Source organism: Tenrec ecaudatus, chromosome 6 (genome assembly GCF_050624435.1).
Source record: "Tenrec ecaudatus isolate mTenEca1 chromosome 6, mTenEca1.hap1, whole genome shotgun sequence".
Taxonomy (NCBI): domain Eukaryota; kingdom Metazoa; phylum Chordata; class Mammalia; order Afrosoricida; family Tenrecidae; genus Tenrec; species Tenrec ecaudatus.
In genome coordinates, this window is record NC_134535.1 from 88,621,814 (window position 1) to 88,640,227 (window position 18,414).

An 18,414-nucleotide genomic window follows, 5' to 3' on the forward strand; every position below is an offset into this window, starting at 1 on the left:
TGCAGTCAGTCGGCTCTCAAAAAGCGGTAGGCACTCAGCAATACAATGCCAACTCCGTCAGCCCCTTGAAAGGCCCCAGGTAGGTTAATCTTTGAATTATGATTCATCTTCCTTTTCCTGTTTTGATGGAACACGGAGACTTAACCATCCTTTCAATAAAAGGCTCCAATTTCCCCCCTGTAAAATTGCGATAAGAGGACAGTGTAATTGGCTGACGTGCAGGTGGGATTTCCTGTCGCCATTTTAAGGAAACACGCCTCCACGGCAAGGAAGTGCCCAGCCAGTTAAAAAAGACCATGCTGGAACAAAGAAGGACACGGGCCTATGCGCGCCCAGCATCTGGCTTCCCCCATCTTCCCCAGGCCCCCGGATCTAGAGCGCCCCAGTCCGGTGAGCCCCGGGGCGCCAGGTCAGCCGGGCAGGAGCAGGCTCCGGGCTGCTTCCCGCCCAGACAGGTGCGCGCTCCGAGCTCCGCACATCCTGCAGGTTAGGTCCTGCCCGGTCCGGTCCCCAGAGTCCGGCTGCACGCGCTGGCCTCGGAGGGGCTGCCCAGGCCGGCAGGGTCCGGAAGTCGGGGGCGCCTCCCGCTGCGGGTCAGACAAAGGACCTCTGAGGGTGTCCGCAGCTCCTTCTCCCACAGCCTCTACGGCCACGTGGTCCCCTTGCCTCCAGCCCGAGTCGCCACGAGCCCGTCCTCGGAGCCCACACACTGTCCCCTCGCGCTGCCCGCAGCCCCAGCACCGCCAGCGCAGCTCGGGGACCCGCCACCCTCGCGGCCCTCCTGCAGCTGCTCCCTTCCCACAATGCAACTCCCCGCGCTGCGCTCGCCCGGGCTGGGCTGCCGCTTAGCCGAAAATGTCCCCCAGCGCCCAGCCCGTCCCCGCCGCCCGTACCTCCCCAGGGGCTCCCGGCCGCCGCCGCAGCCGAGCCCTCAGCCAGGCCTCAGGAGCGCGCTGCAGGTGTCCCGGCTGCGCGTCGCCTCCTCCTCCCGTCCCCCCACCAGTGCGCCCCGGACGCGCGCGCCCCGCCGCCCCCTCCTCCACCCTTCCCCGAAGCCCACGCTCCGCCAGCCGCCGCGGCTGCGTGGTCAGCGGGCGGCTAGGAGCCCGCCAGCGGCGGCCACCGGCGGAGACGCCATGTGACTGGGGCGCCGCTCGGTAAAAGAGCGCGCGCGTGGAAGGGGCGGAGACGGGGCGCGCGACGCGGAGACACGGCCTGAATTTCCGCGTGAATCCACCGCGCGCTCTGGATGCGCAAGGGCGACGCTCCCTTCGGGGGGAGCACGGCCACGGGTCCAGAGCCTCCGTGCCCGAGCGGGTCCCTGTGAGGGCGAGTCCGGCGGGCAGCGTGTGGGTGGGGGGAGCCTCTGATGAAATCGGCCCCGACAGGAAGAGGGGAGAGCGAGGCGCGAGCGGGCCGGGGCAGTCGCGCCGCCCGCCTGAAGGTCGCCAGGAACCTCCGCCCTCACCTTCTGGGAAATCCGCCACGCCAAGCCTCCCAGCGCAGCCCAGCTCTCGCAGCCGCGGGGCCACCTTCTCCAGCGGCTGCCGCTTGCCAGTCCCCGGCCGAAGCCGCCAGACCCTGGCACAAAAGGGGCGTTCAGCGGTCGGGGGGCGACCAAACCTCAAGGGCGGACACCTAGACGCATCCTTTTGTCACCTCTTACTGGATTCCTCCAGGTAAGGCCCTGGTCCGCTCCCGGGGCGGCTGGAGGGAGCGCCGGTGCGGAGGGAGGGATGCCACTTGGACAGGGAGGCAGGAATCCTCCGGGCGGGAGCGGAAGGCAGGAGCGAGGCTGTGGCCGGTGGCGCGCGGGGTGCCTTTGGGGGAAGGAAAAGTCCAGGGACCTCGCTCTCCTCCCAGCACACGGAAGCGCAGGGGCCCTTGGTTTGGCCTCTGCGGGGACCGCACGTACTTTTCCGGTCTGTTTTCCTGGTAGCCATCGTGACACTGGATCGGGTTCCTTTTTACGCGGGCCAGCGATCTGGCCAGTCCGGAGGACTCTGTACCCGACGGGAGGGAGGGTGCGTCCACGAGGAGCGCTCAGATGCTGGGCACTGGCGGGGATCAGGGGGCTCCTGTGTCCTCAGGGCCCGGGGGAGAGCGTGTGATGGATGACCCGGGGCGAGGGGCTGCGCGCAGGGCCAGGTCTCGGAGACCGGCGGTCAGCCTGCCCCGCGTCACCCCGGAGAGAGCGCGAGGAAATCGACCAAAGCATGTCCGCCGTCTTTTTCCGCCCGGACTGCGCGCCCGGGGAAATGCAACCGACCAGAGGGGTGAAGTGGTTTTCCGAGGGCAAACAAAAGACCACTGCTGGCGCCGGACTGGGGTGGGGACTGCGCCAGCCACAGGTTTCCCTGTTTCAAACCCTTTCCCTTCCCCCCGAACCCCTCCATCCCGCGCCCCGCGCCATGAAAGGCTTACAAACTCGCGGGGTTACTGCTGAACGAAAGCGCGCCCTGCCCTCCCTTCCCCGCCCCGTATCCGTCTCCTGGGGCGTCGGAGCCCCTAGCCACCATCCACTGAGTGCCCCCACCCAGCGTACTGGGCCCCGAGACCCGGCTCCCCAGCCGGGCTCCCCGCCCCTAAGCGAGTGCTTGCTAACTGTTGTGGAGAGAAGCTGCCCGGCTTATGGCCGCGAAAGGAATTTGGCCGTTACCGCTTCCCTGGGCGCCTGGTGTCTTTCACGGGCTTCCAGGCGAGCGTGGTGCTACCCGGATCCCGTTCTGCCTGGCTGCGTGGCGGGAACGCCGGGTTTTGTAACTGGTTTTCCCCAGTGGAAGTCGGACTGCCAACAGCATCGCGACTTTCTTAAAAGAATCTGCGACCACACACGCGGGAAGACTGAACAAGACCCCACTATGAGAAAGCCGTATTCATTGACTTTTGGAAGGAAATGTGATATCCCCAGGGTGTGCGTGTGTAATATAGACATACACGCACACACACATAAATATTCTAGTATTGAACCAAATAGTATTTTAGTATTTAACCAACGCGGGGGAAACAAATCTATGGTTTGCAGAATCCGGGGCCCCGCGAGGCTGTAATGTCACCTTGATAGAAGAAACTGTGCAGCAACTCGTGCCTTTCCTGACGTCAGCAGGGCAACGGAAATAAAACCTGAGCTTGGTAGCTGGGCGGCCTCATTGTCAAACATCTCAGAGCGAGCTATGTACTCCTTGTCTGTGCGAAGCAGGTCCCTGCTCAGATCTGCCATGGGCCCTTGGGTTTTGGAAGCCTCGGGTTCAATATGCGTTTGATCTTCCGAGTCAGTCCATTCTTGGTATGTCGCCTTAGACATCTGGAGACCATACTCTTTGGCTTGAGGTCTTAACTGTGAGGCAATCGATTGGCCTGGGTTTCCTCCCTGAGAGTCAATACATGTTTCAGTCAGAAACGAACAAGGTAAAGTTCCTGCTTCTCTGAAGCGACACCCCCCTCCCTCCCCTATTCATGTGGGAGAAACAGACCCTAGATTCATGTATAAATAAAACAAACGCCAAGTTTTGGTGAATGCTACCAAAAAAGGAAACTAGATCACGTAAGGGAGGAGGGCTCTTGCAATGGAGCCACCTCCTGGAGGGTCTGGTGAAGATAGGTGTGCTGAGGGCTGAATGATGAGGAGGTATCATCTTGGTTCATTAGGGGAGCACCCAGGCAAGAAAGGATGACAGTGTGTAAAGACCCTTACTTTCCTGCACTCTGCTTGACTGGTATTCGATGGAATGAAGTGGATAATAAAGGCATTTTGAGTTCTTTGAAGGTATGTTGCTTCTGTATATTTTGTCTGCTACTCTTCAAAGGAAGGTAGTCCTGAGAAAGGAGCTTTGGTGGAGCTCACTGCTAACTCAAAGGTAGGCAGTTTGAACTCCCCAGCTGCTCCGCCGGAGACGGACTCAGCAGTCCGCTCCTGCAGAGTACCACTGTGAAAACTCTATGGGGCAGCTCCATTGTGTCCGATAGGGTAGCTATGGGTTGGAATCAACTCGAGTCCTGAGAAGCCAAGCATCTGCTTTTGCTGGTCTTGCCTTTGCCTTCCCTCTGGGTGATACTTGAAGGCAAAACCTAGTCTTACTCACTGTGGTTCCTCCAGTGCTCAGCACAAGAGCCCCGGTGGTGAACCCTCTGGGATGCAAACCACTGGTGAGCAGTTCGAAACAATCTGCAGCTCCGAGGGAGAAAGATTGGGCTTTCTACTCCCATGAACAATTACAGTCTTGGAAACCCACGAGGGGTCACTATGAGTCACCATTGACTCCATGGCAGTGAGCTTGATTTTTTGAGTAATACCCTGGTGGCCTGGTGAATTACCAGTTCAGCTGTTCACCCTGAGGCCAGCAGTTTGAAACCACCAGCTCCTACTCCACTGGACAAAGATGAAGCTTTCTGCTCCCATAGCGATTGATAGCTTCGGAAACACCCCCTCCCCCCCCCCCCCCCCCCCCCGAAGCAGTTCTCCGCCCTGTAGCGATGCTGAGTTGGAATCAACTTGATGGCAGTGAGTTTGGCTCATGCCTAGCACTTATACTTACTAAATGGGTATTAGATTGAACTATGAGACTTTGGCCAAGCCATCTAATACATCTTTACATCTAATACATGTGTTGGCCCTTACTCCCTATTTTATCTTTGATGAGCTCTTCCTTGACTCTTCAGTGTGAAACATCAGTCATTTTCTCCCCTGCTTCTCTTGTTCTGGGCACTTGTCGGGTCCTTACAAATGCCCCTCAAACACCGTCCCTTCTCTGTTCCCACTGCCTCTCTCCTGACTTAGATGTGGCAATACAAATAGTATATCCAGATACAAGGATGGAAATTCAGGCTTGGTTTCTAGTACCTTTAAGAATCTAGCAGAGAGGAAGATGTAAGAGCAACGTGTGATTAGAGGGAAGTAATGGATTCATGAGATGCAGCAACTTTCCAGGGAGCTTCAGTAGCACAGTGGCTATGGGCTCAGCTGCTAGTGCGAAGGTTCAATGGTTCATGTCCACTGCTGGCTCTGTAGGCGAAAGATATGGCAGGCAGTCTTCCTCTGGAAGTCCTGTGGGGCTGTTCTCCGTCCTGTAGGGTCGCCATGCGTTGCTGCACTCAGTAGCAGTGGGTTTGGAGTTTGAGGCACACCTTTCCAACTAGTCAAATTGATAAGCACTGCTCATCCCATTCAATTTCACTAATGCCACAGAATTTGTATTTCTGAAAGGCAGTCCTTGTTTCCAAAGCCGCTAGTGGGTTCCCATGGCCTCCAGATAAATTCCAAATGCCTTAGGCTCGCTACCCAGGAGCTCCACCATCTGGTTTCTAGCCCCAGGCCATCTTTACTTGGCATGTTCTCTTTCCTCTCCCAGGTCATCCTGTACCCTGCCTGTCACCTGTCTTTCTTAGTATGCTTGCTCCTTCCAGACTGGAGTATCCGTGAAGAGCTACCTCAGATGCCACCCTGCCATCTCTTCCAAGAAGCACACTGATTGCTTCATTGGCACTCCCGACGGATGGGTCTGTCTTCGAGTTTGCACTGTTGTCGCTGTGGGTGGTGCAAGGTGGGAGGGAGGCTGAGCACTCAGGCTGTGACCCCAAACCAAATTCACTGCTATCAAGTGGGTTACGACTCGTGAGCGGTAAATACCAGGGCTTCATCGTTTTTTAGCAGAGGTATTTTGGACAAGGTGCTTAGCATCTCTAGTTTGTTTTTGAATTTGTTAAATGTGAATGATGTTAATGAGGCTGGTGGTGGTACCCATCTTACTGAGTTATCCTTAAGATTTCACAAGATAATGGGTTTGAAGTGCTTGGGTCAGTGTTGCCTGTCCAAACTTACTGCCACGAGTGGATTCCAGTGACTCTAGGGTTTGGGAGGCTAAATTTTCATGGATGCAGACAGCCTCAGTTTTCTCCTGCTGGATAGCTGGTAGATGTGAACCCCTGACCTTGAGGTTGGCAGTCATCCAACAGCACACATTCCCAGAGCTCCTGCCTATACTGTTTTCCTTGCTCTTTAGAAGAGACTTCTGGTTTCTCACTCGACAGAGGCATTGAGGGGAAAGTACCTCTTACCTCTGAAATTTGATGAGTATTCAGTCTTTTAAAACAACCCCTCTGAAAATACCAGCGTAGTGAAGACTCCTCAGTCTCGTTGAGAATACATGTTTGTGACATAGAGGTCGGCGTACGACGTCCGTGAAAGCAAGTATATCCAAAACTGCGTTATCCGCTTCAGAGAGAGGCAACCCGAAGCAGCAACCAATGTTTTCTGTTATATTCCTGATTTCCCTCTCTTTTCCAGTGAGAACCTCTAGGCCAGGGTTAGTTGCAAGCAGTAGAGGAGTTAAATGATGGGGCAGGCTAACTGGTGGAGGAAGGTAACACTGGGCTTGCATCCAAGAAACTGTCCCTCTCATGAGGTTTCAGTGTGTCTTTGCCAGTATCCACCTGGGTGTCCTTGGGCAACTGACTTCACTTTTTTATGCCTCTTTTTCTCATCTGTCCTAGGCTAATAATAGTATCCAAGCAGCCTAGCTCATGAAGTTCTCAAGACAAAATGAGCATTTTAAACCAAACACATTGCCATCAAGTGATCCAGGCGCACAGTGACCATATAAGTCAGAGTAGATCTGCCCTGGAGGATAAATTTTTATGGAAGCAGATTGTCGTAACTTTCTTCCACAGGAGTTGGAGCCTCTGAACCTTTTGGTTACAAAGCCAAGCCCTTAAAACACTGCACTCCCAGTACCCCTAAAATGAGAGAGAAAAAACAAATCAAACCACTACTGTTGAGTCGATTCTGATGTATAGCAACCCTGTCGGATGAAGTAGACCTGCCCCCGGGGGTTCTGAGGCTGTGGCTCTTTACGGGAATAGAAAGCCTCATCTTTCTCCCATGGAGTGTGCTGGTGGTTTTGAACAGCTGACCTTGAAGTTAGCAGCCCAACACGTAGCCACTATGCCATCAGGGTTCCAATAGCATCACCGGGGCCCCTTAAATGAGAATCCAAAACCCAATGGCATCTAGTGGATTCCGATCCGTGGTGACCCTAGGGTTTCTGAGGCTGTGAACCTTTTTTGGTGGGGGAGTGCGGTGGAGGTGGGCAGACAACCTCATCTTTCTCCCGTGGTACGGCTGGGGGATTGTGCTTTTGTCTTTTAATTCCTATTCCAATTGCCCGAGGGAAAGACGGGGGCCATTGATTCCTGGAAAGCGTGACAGTCTCTGAGACCCACAGGGGTAGGTCTGTCCTGTCTTTTTTTTTTCTTCCTATGTGTATGCATATAATTTTTTAAAGATCTTTTTACTGGGAGCTCTTATAGCTTACAGCAACCCGTAGATTAATTATATAAAGCATATTTGTACATATGTTGCCATCAGCATTGTCTAGACATTTCCATTCTATTTGAGACCTTGGTATCAGTTCCTCTTTTTACCCTCTCTCCCCCCTGCTCCCACTCTTGCTATTCCTTGATAAATTATACATTATTGCTTTCATATCTTACACCGACCCTTTCCCCTCAGTTTCTTCCCCCCTTCTCTCCCCATCTTCCACCTACGTCCTGGTATCACTACTCCCATTTCTGTTCCTGAGCTTTTATCTGTACCTGTGTACATGCTCTGGCCTAGCCCGCAGTGAAAGACAGGAATAGGGTCATGATAGGCGGGGGTGAGGAAGCCTCAAGGAACCAGAGAAATATTGTGTTTCATGAGTGCTACACTTCACCCTGGTTGACTCATCCCTTCCTTGCGACCCTTCTGTGAGGGGATGTCCCATAGTCGCCTACAGATGAGTTTGGGTCTCTGCTCCGAACACCCTCATTCTCAACAGTATTTTTGTTTTTTAGTTTGTTTGTTTTGGGTCTTTTGATGCCTGTTACCTAATCCCATTGACACCTCATGATTACGGGGGCTGGTGTGCTTCTCTCCTAGATCGCCACTTGTTTAACTTCAAGCCTTTATGTCCCAGACACTATATATTTTGATAGCCAGACACTGTCAGCTTTCTTTGCCACATTTCATCTTCAGCTATTGTGCAGAGAGGATGAGCATCGCAGAATTCCAGGTTATTACAACAGAGTGTTCTTGCATTGAGGGAGGTCTTGAGCAGACGCCCAAAGCCCGTCCACTTCCTCAATGTATTGCCATCTAAATTTATGTACACAGGCCAATACCTCTATTTTTATGAATTAATATATTTACACAAGTGCACGCCTGTGTTTATATTTCTATCTGTAGCTTTACTTCCTGGATCTTTCCTCTGTGTCCTTTTACCTTCTTCCTTTCCCATCATCACAGTTGCTTTTCTTCTCTTAGTAATTCTTCTCAGCTAGATTGCTGTTGCTCCCAACCCCCTAGGTTCTGTATGTCCTCTTCGTTGTTGATTTTAATTTCCTAGTTATTCCCCTGTCTACGGCATTGTTTGCTCACTGCTTCCGTTCTCTGCCTCCTCCTCCCCACCCCACCCTTAAGTCCCTCCATCACCTTCGGTCCCGTTGCTTTCTTCCCAGGTTGCTTCCCAAGCCTATCTTATAGAGGTTGGCAAACCAATAATAATGTAGACAATACAAAAAGAAAGCAAAAATTGAATAAAAAGAGGGGAAAAAGAAATAGAAAAGATATATAAAGAAAAATAATAATAACTCAGAACAACCCCCCCAAACCCCCACGCCCCCAAAACATAGTTAATTCCAGGTGACTTATCTTCCCACTGGTCCTGGGGTTTCCGGGAACTGCCCCTCATAGCTTGAAGTCTATTTGGGGGCTCCTCAGGGGCTTTGTGACTTGGCTTTGCTTCCATTGCTGATCTGTTATGTTCCCTTCTTGGTTCACCCTGCCATGGGCGGTTCAGACTGGACTCACTCCCCACTGTGTGTCCTCAGTATTGTCCTCTGTCTCGGTATGCTCCAGCCAGGGGCCATCATGTCTCAAGCTGTTGTCTGTCCTGCAGTCCTCTCTATGCCTTAGCAGTTCCGCTCAGGGACATTGTCGTTAGGGGTTGGTGTGCCAATATGGGGTCTAGAACCTCACTCTTTTTCCTTCTTGGTTTGCTTCTGTGTGGCCATGGCAGGCCGGCCCCTCTCCCCAACCTGGAGGTTTAGTGTTGTCATCTGTGGCACATTGTTCTAGGGAGAGGGTCCATTTGGCTCTGATCAGGGCTGGCCCTATGGCCCACTCTGATCACGTGTTGCTCCATATGGTTCCCTTGCCCTCAAGGTTTGGTGCTCTGTGATGGGGTCTGCATGCACACTCCCAATTCTGTGAAGACATAACCAAGACTCTCCTCCTGGGTGGGTTAGTGCCCTGCTCCCCCTGTACCAGCACATCCCCGCTGCTTTTTCCCCCTCTTTTTTCCCCTCCCCTTCCCCCCTTTTCGCCTTCTTTATGTTGGAATGACATGTACATCCTTGGGTTGGTCCTGCCCCTCACCAGACTGAACCCCAACCCCTATAGTGTGAGATAAGTGGCTTTTCTTCTATACCTACTGTGCTGATTATACTTACCTCAGGGGACTCGTGTTGTACTTGTCCTTTTTTGATTGATTGCCTAACTTCGCTTAGCATAATTTCTCCAACATTTTCCATGAGGCGATGTTCTTCATACGATCAGTGCTTTTTAGTGATGCATGTGTGTATGTGCTAGAGTTTTCTAATCCACTACTCTATCAATGGAAATTTAGGTGGTTTCCAATTCTTTGTGATTGTGAATTGTGCTGCAATGAACATTGGTGTACAGATGACTTGTCGTGGTTTATTTCTTAATTCTTCTGGGTATATTGCTCAATAGAGGGATAGCTGGGTCATAGGTAGCTCAATTTCCATTTGCTTTAAATATCGCCAGATTGCTTTCTACAGAGGCTATACATATCTAAATGACCACTAGCAGTGGAAGAGCGTCTTTCTTGCCACATCCCTTCCATCGTTTGTTGCTCTCTGATTGGGCCTATCCTCAAGCGTGTTAGGTGGTATCTCATGGTTGTTTTAATTTGCATTTCTCTGATGGCTAATGATCAGGAAAATTTTCTCATAGGTTTATTGGTTATTCGGGTCTCCTCCCTATTGAAACTTCTGTTCAGGTCTTTTGCCCAATTCCTCCGTGATTTAACTGTTTTCCTCTTTTTGCAGGCTAGGAGGGTATTGTAGATTTAAGTAATATTCCCTTTGTCTGTTGTGTCATTGCTATAAATCCTCTCCCAGTTTGTGGGTTCTCTAGTTATTCTCTTGGTAAAGTCTTTGAATGCACATAGGTGTTTTAACCTTAGTAAATCCCCCTTGTCGACTTCAGGTTCACCTATGTGTGTACCCTATTTCAGTGTAGCCTATGTATTCCCTGAGCCAAGGTTCTTAACTTTCTCCTGATTCCTTCATTGATGGTTTGGGGTTTTACTTCTAGGTCAGTGATCCACCTTGAGTTTGTTCTTGTGCATGAGGTGATGTAGGGATCTTGTTTCATTTTTCTACAACTGGATATCCATTGTTTCCAGCACCTTGTTGAAGAGGACATCTGCCTCCCACTTGATGCTTTTGGGGTCCCTGTCAAAGATCAGTTGTCCAAATGCTGATAGTTTTATTTCTGAGTTTGCTGTTCTTTTCCACTGGTCTGAGTGTCAGTCATTATTCCAATACCATGCTGTTTTCACCACTGTGGCTGTGTTGTAGGTGTTAAAGTCAGGTAAGGCACGCCCTCTGACTTTGTCCTTCTACTTAAGGATTTCTTGGCTAATTCTGAACTTCTTCCCTTTCTATATGAAATTGGTGGTCAGTTTTTCCAATTCTTTGAAGAAAGTTGTTGGAATTTGAATCGGGATAGTGTGAAACTTACCTAGGGCTCTGGGTAAACATCTTTATTATATTGAGTCTTCCAATTCACGGGCATGGAATATTCTGACATTTGTGGCAGTTGCTTTTCATTTCCTGTGGTAGGGTACTGTAGTTTCCCGTGTATAGGTCTTTTTGGTTTGGGTTAAATATATCCCTAGAGATTTCAGTTTGTTTTGTGGTATTTTGAAGGGTACTGCCTTCTTGATCTCTCCCATTGTCTTGTCCAATGTATGTAGCAAACCAGTAGACTTCAGTTTGTTGATCTTGTATCTTGCCACTCTTCCTTATTCTTCTGTTGCTGCCAGTACTCCTGTTGTGGAAGTTTTGGGATTTTTCAATGTACAGAATCATGCCTGCAAGTAGTGATAGTTTCACCTCTTCCTCTCCCAGCTGGATACCTTTCATGTCTTTCTGCTGCCTTATGTTGTTAGCTGGGACCTTCAGTATGATCTTGAATAGAAGTGAGGACAAGGGGCTTCCTTGTCTTGACCTCTTTTCCAGTAGGATTGTTTTAGTCTTTTCTCCATTGACTATGATGTTGGCTGCTGATTTTTTTTGTAGATAGCTTGTAATAACTTAAGGAATTTTCCTTCCACTCCTGTCTTCTTGAGTGTCTTAATTAGGAATGGATGTTGGGTATTGTAAAATGCTTTTTCTGTGCTTATTGATATTATCATGTGATTCTTATCTTTTTCTTATCGATGTGGTGAATGCTTATGGATTTTTCACATGTTGAACCATTCCTACATCCTTGGCATGAATCCCACCTGATCATGGTCGATATGTTTTATATACTTTTGTATTCTATTGACCAATATTTTAAGGATTTTTGCATCTATGCTTATTACAGATATCAGTCTGTAGTTCTCTATTCTTGTGGAATCCCTACCTTGCTTGGGTATGAAAATTATGCTGGCTTCGTAGAATGAGTTTGAGAGTTTGCCGTCTTTTTCTATGCTCTGGAATAATTTGTGGAGGATCGGTGTCAGCTCTTCCCTGAATGCTTGATTCAATTTGCCTGTATAGCCACCTGGTCCGGGAGCTTTTATCGTTGGTAGTTTCTTGATAACCACATCTATTTCTTCTTTTACTATGGGGCTGTTGAGGTTTTTGACCTCTATCTGGGATAATCTAGGAAGGAATTGTTTTTCAAAGTATTTGTCAATGTCTTTCACATTGTTGAATTCATTAGAATAGACTTTCTTAGTACTTTGTGATTATCCTTTTAAACTCGTTGGGGTCTGTTGTAATTTCCCCGACTTCATCCCTCATCCTGGCTAGTGATGATTGCTCCTTCCTTTCTTTGTGTGTTAGTCCGTATTGAGTAGAGACACAAATTCATAGACACTCATGTGTGAAAACTTTATATCAAAGAGCAATTGTACATTAAGAAAGCAACCCAAATGAGTCCAGATCAAGTCCATAAGTCCGATATTACCCCATATGTTGATACTAGTCCATAAATTCCTCTTTAGTCTTATGCGGCCAGGCAATGATGTTGAATGCAGGAAGATCACAGGCCAGTGGGTGGAAGGTCTTGTGGATCCAGTGGTGGTGGAAGCATCTCAGTGCTGGTGTGGGCTTCCATGTGGCTCCTCGAGCTCCAGGGCTCTGGCTCTATCAAGCATAGCTCCATGAAGCTGTCAACAGGAATGTCTCGCAGGGAGTGTGTGTGTCTTGCCTCAAGAGAGGCCATTTCCAGAATCCTCTGGAGAAGGCTATACCCACACTGAGGCCTCATTGTCTATAACCTGATTGAATGGCTAGAATCCACCCCTTAGCAAGTTGACAGATTATGTAACTGCCATACTTTGGTTAGGCTTGTGAAAGATCTGCTGAGTCTGTTGATCCTTTCAAAGGACCAGCTTTTTTTCTGCATTGATTTTTTTGCATTGTTCTCTTATTGTCCCACTCGTTTACCTCTACTCTGATTTCCTTTCTTTCTTTTGCTATTGGAAGGGTTGTTCTGTTGACTCTGTTCTGGTTGCTGGAGGTTTTGTGATAGTGTGTCAGTCATAAGCCTCTCTTTCTTTGTCATATATGAATTAATTGCTATCAAACTTCCTCCGATAACTGCTTTTGCTGTATAGCTTTTGATATGTTGTATTCTCATTAGTTTCTATAAACTTCCAAATTTTCTCTCTAATCTGGGCTAGTTCCCATTCATGTCGTAGAAGATAGTTATTCATCCTCTAATTGTTTGTCCTTGTTTTTCTGGTCCTCCTTTTGTGAATCTCCAGCTTTATTGTGCGGTGGTCCAAGAGGGACATCTGAGTAATCTCTATGTGTTTGGATTTACTCAGGCTTGACTTGTGTCCCAGCATGTGGTCTATTTTCAAAAATGAATCATGTGCACTTGAAAATAATGTGATTTTTTTTTACATTAAGATGGAAAGCTCTATAAATGACTACCAGATCCAGTAGTCTAATTGAATTGTAGCGTTTAGCTCTGTAGCCTCCTTGCTGAGCTTCTTTCCCAGTGATCTATCTCTCATAGTGGCATATTTAAAGTCAGCTACTATGATTGTTGAGTCTGTGATTTCTTTTTTCATCTTTTGAATAGTTTGACAAATTTCATGGGGTCTCGGTAGGCGTGTATATATTTATTATGCTGACTGGTTTCTGGTCTACTGATCATTTGAACATTATATAGTGCCCCTCCTTGTCTCTTGTTAATGCTTTGCACCTTGAGGTCAGTTATGTCGGAGATTAGGATTGTGACCCCTTCTTTTATTAAGTTGCCATTTGCTTGGTATATTTTCCACTAACCTTTTATACTGGTCTATTTTTGTCTGCGAGCTGAAGATGTGTCTCTTACAGGCCATAGATTGATAGGTTATATTCTGTGAGCCAATCTGCTAACCTTTGTCTGTTAATGGGCAAGTTGAGCTGTTGACCTTCAGAGTTATTATCAACTTTTGTGAATTCAGTGCTGTCATCTCGTACCTTTTGTGCTGGGTGTTTTCCTATCTCCATTTGTATCAGTGTGTTGTGTTTGTATGGGGAGCTTCATTCTTGACTTTTCCCTCTGAGGCAATGTTATTGTGGTAATTGTTTTCAGCATGTTGACTTCTGGGTGTAGTTGTGCTATTCGGCAGTCTCTTGCATGTGCTTGGTGGATGTTGGTCTTCTGACTATCGTGGGTTGCCAAGGATTTTCCACAGGTTTGGGTGTCTTATGGTGTGTTCTTTGTGTTTTTCCTTGTCTGGGAAGACTCTTCCCTCACCATCTATCATAATAGATAATTTGGCATGGTAGAGGATTCTCGGGCTGGTGGTTTTTTCTTTCAACTTTCGGAAGATGTTACTCTGCTCTCCTTCTCTTGATGGTATCTTGCTGATAGGTCTGAGCCTGTTCTTACATGAGCACCATTGTACGTAGTCACCTTTTTTCCCCTCTTGCTGCTATTAAAATTTTCTCTTTTTTCCTCGACGTTGGATAATTTAACTATTATGGGCCTTGGTGAGTTCTTCCTGGGGTTTAATCTAATTGGTGTCCTCTCTGTTTCTTGTATGAACTGTCTGATTCTCATTCATTAAAGTGGGGGAAGCTTGCTTTTAGAAATTCCCTCACTAATTTTCTTCCTTGTGTCTTGTTCTAGTAGACCCATTATTCAAATATTGTTCTTCTTCATAGGATCTGTCATTGACCTCATGTTTTCTTCCGCCCCTTTGATTATCTTGTTTGACTGTCTTTCCTGTTTGTTGAAATCTGCCTGAATGTCCTAGGTCGCTGCTGCAATTCTCCACCTCTTCCAGTCTGTTGTGACATCTGTGATCTTATGTTTTGCTTCTGCTCCCTCATCCATTAGTTCTTGTATTTCCCTTTGGTGCACAGACTTCATCCCCTCTACCGTGGTCTTTGTCACGGAGTTCATCTCCTCTATCATGGCATCCTTATTCTGCAGTGATTCTTTCATATCTTTTATTACTTCAACCAGTATCCCGAAGAGATCTTTTTGTGGCAGATCAGTGTTTGATTCTTCTATGAGCATCATTAGTTTACAACTTCCTCTGCTGTTGCGTTTTGTTTTTCTTGTTTTCTTGTGGAGAGTGTTGAAGTATGTTGCTCTTTGTGTGTCATTTTGGAACTGGGCACCATGTTTCTGGAGACCAAGGGACCCTGCCCTTTGTCTGTGACTGGAGAGAGTGTTTTTGAGGACTATCTGTGGCCTACTATGGTAGTGGGTCATACTGCTATGTAGGCAGGGTGGCCCGGTGACTGAGTCACCACCATCAGTGGGGGGCTCAGAGTCTGGGCTGAGGCAGGCGAATGCAGGATTGGGGCTTTCTGGGGTGGTGTGGCACTGTAGCACGGGCACAGGGCTGGTATGGACTGCCTGGCCACAATTTGCAGCCTCTTAAAGACTCTGTGGAGCCCAGAACTGGTAGTCAGTTTTTGGCTTGGGCTGTTAGCTATCAGAACCTGTTCACTTTTCCTGTTTTGTTACGTTAAAGCCCTGGCCACTGTGGTATGGAGATGAGAGTTGTTAAGGACAGAGTTGTGGCTGATTACATTCAAAGTTACACAAAGGGCCACAGCCTGGAATTGAGAACGGTTTTTTTTGTTTGAATAAGAGAATCCCCCCCTTTTTTATTATGGGCTTGTGGGGTGCCCTGGGGGTGCCTCACTGTCACCCATGGAAGGGGACTGGATTAGCAGAATGGGTTTGGGGCTGACTCCTCTGTCACTTCAGTCAGTATGCTGCAGAGCCTGCCAGTTGTGCTATGGGGAATGGCATTCTGTCATAGGTAAATATCCCAGCGGCTCTTAAAATGCAACAAACTATTATTAAAAATTAATATTTAATTTCATTAATAATAATAATTAACCATTGTTAGTGGCAGGCTTGGAGCTGAGGAGAGGGGTAAGAGGGTAGCTGATGTAGTCACTCTCTTCCTGGATGATAGGAGCAGGAGGATCGCAGGGAGGGGAACTCTGGTGTGAGGTCTTGTGCTTAGTTCTCAGAGCTTTCCAAGAGCCTGGGATTGTGACCACTTTGAGACAGCAGCCTGGGGAAATTACTGCTCGCTGCGGTTCTCATGCTTGAGGCACAGGATAGGATGGTGGATGTCGTCCTGCTGGACCTAGCAAGGGTTTAGGGGAGTCCTCAGACAGATGCAGTGAGTTCAGAGCTCCAGTGAGTTGTTGAGTTACTTCATGGGTGAAAGTCACAGGGGAGGTCTGAACCAGACCTTAGGACACTGAATCTATTTTTAGCAGCCAGTCTCCCTGTATTGGCCTCCTTACCTCTTAATTTTCTGGTCTAGCAACAGGAGCACCGTGCGGGTGATTCTACCTAGACGTCATCTCGGCTCTGACCTCTATCCTGTCTTAGGGGATTGGTGTGAGTCAGAATTGACTTGATGGCACTAAGTATTTTTATTCTTTTTATCAGCTAGCTCCGCTGTACCAAGAAAATCCTTGAACACATTTAAAAAAAGCTATTGAAGATTATAGTTTGCTGGAACTGAATACAGTGCAGGGCATAGTTTTAGATGAATGATTCTCAAGTCTTGGCTTCACACTAGGATTTTTAAAAAGTTGCCAATACCCAGACTTCATCATCCGAGATCACATTTAATTGATTTGGGTAGAAACCAGACATAATCCACTGCCATCAAGTCAATTCTGACTCAGAGCAGAATCTTGTAGGATGGAGCAGAACTGGGTTTCCAAGCCCGTAGCTCTTCATGGGAGTAGAAAGCCTCACTTTTCTTCTGTGGAGAGACTGGTGATTTTGAACTGCTGACCTTGAGGTAGCAGCCCAACACGTAAGCCCACTATGCCACCATGGCCAGACACAGGTATTATAAGTGAAAGACAAAAGTACCACCCACTAGGGGTGATTCTGGTAATTGGTGGGTTAGACATAAAAACCAAACAAAGCAAAAATTGAACGAAGGCCTCAATAGGTGGCTCCATTGAAAAGTCCTAGTAATGTCCAATGCCTGGCTCGACTGAGCGTTCTCCCTGCCTGGACTAAACCAACCACTGGTTGACTTCATGGAGCCGCAGCATCAGGTTACAATAGGGAACCAGCATTTCCCAGGCACAGAGGTCTGTCCTGTGCACCAGCTGCGGCCACATAAAGAATTCATGTGCAGGTCTCTGTTTCCACCTCATAGGAATGATGGAGACTGGAAAAGAAAGTCATGGAAAGGAACAGGAACGGGATAAGCTATGACCCAAGGGATGAGGGGAAGAGGCTTCGAGTGGGAGAGAGGCAGGGCAGAACAGAGAGAGTTGTGTGTGGCTGATTAAAGGGGTAAAAGAGTTTAGTTCCTGTTAGGAGTTGCAAACTGGTGGCCATGGGCCAGAATTAAACTGCTGGTGTGATTTGCACGTAACAAAACAAAACAAAAAAAAGGTGTGTGGGAGGGATGGAGGGGGGAGAGGTTGCCATCATTTAAAAATCAGAATTTTACTAAAATCTGGATTGCTGATATTTCTTGGGAAAAAATAAATCAAGCGATGTGACTCATTGGCTCTTGACATTTGGAGGGAAATGGATGGAATGTGTGATCTCCAGTTTCTGGTACCCAGTCTTCCTTGACCATTGTATACTTACCTGGATACACCTAGCTGCATTCACATTCTTAACGTGGACATCTGTAGATTAAGATCTCCCGGAGACAATTTACAGTGCCCATGCTCAGAGCCCACCCAGACCAGTTAAATCAGGCGTGAGTGGAAATGTGCACCTTATCACTTACTTTTCCAAAATGCCGCAGGTGCTTCTTAGAGTAGTCAGAACGCTAAACCATCTATTCAAAAAAATTGTACCCCAAGTCCATCTTCTTAACGTTGAGAGTGACCCATGAAGGGACAGTCCATAGAATCATGAATTCAGAGGACTTTAGAACTGGGCGAGGTCTCTGAGAGAGCATCAGTGGACCCTGCGTTGGGCTGCTAAACCGAAAGGTGAGTGCTTCGAACACACCAGTGGCTCTCTGGGAGAAAGTTGAGGCTGCTTGCTTCCGGAAAGGTTTTCGCCTTTGAGACCCACAGGGCATTCCTGCTCTGTCCAGTGGGGCCGCTGGGAGTCAGAACCCACTTCTTGGCAGTGGGTTTGATTTTTGTTTACGAAGGGTTTGTTTGTTTGTTTTGTAAGTTAAAGTGAGAAAATTGAGGTTCAGAGAAAAGAAAGCGATTGTTCAAGTGCTCGCTCAACTGGCATTGAGTTCTAAAGTATCTTCTGACTTTTGCTTTAAAAAATGAAGGTGTATTTTAACTGATTCCCTTAGAAATCATCCTTTATATGTGTAATTTCATGATGCTTTAAAATCCTCATGGCTGTTGCCTTTTCTACTTCATTGGGAATTAACTCATCGCTTAAAAAATAAAATCTCCGTCACCATCCTGTGCACTCTGTCTCTTGTGTCAGAGCAGAGCCGTGCTCCGTAGGGTTTCGAATGGCTGATTTTTCGAAGTGGATCTCCAGGACTTTCTTCAGAGGCATGCTGGGTAGACGCAAACCGCCAACCTTATGTGAGCAGCCAGGTGTTGACTGCACCACCCAGGGACTCCCATCACAGTTCAGCTAAGTCGTAAGAACAGGCAACGCATCTCCCGTGTGCTGTTTTTAATCAGAGTCCTAGATCAGAAAAC

The 18,414-nt window shown here is 48.2% G+C and overlaps 1 protein-coding gene across 1 annotated transcript in view; it reads left to right on the plus strand.

Annotated features, from left to right (window-relative positions):
• Positions 1 to 1,096: 1,096 nt before the first annotated feature.
• SLC38A1 (solute carrier family 38 member 1) overlaps positions 1,097 to 18,414 on the plus strand; it is a 92,445-nt gene continuing 75,127 nt past the window's right edge. Inside the window, exon 1 of the mRNA XM_075551836.1 lies at positions 1,097 to 1,679. The gene's annotated coding sequence lies outside the window, so the exon portion shown is untranslated. The remainder of the gene's footprint in view (positions 1,680 to 18,414) is intronic.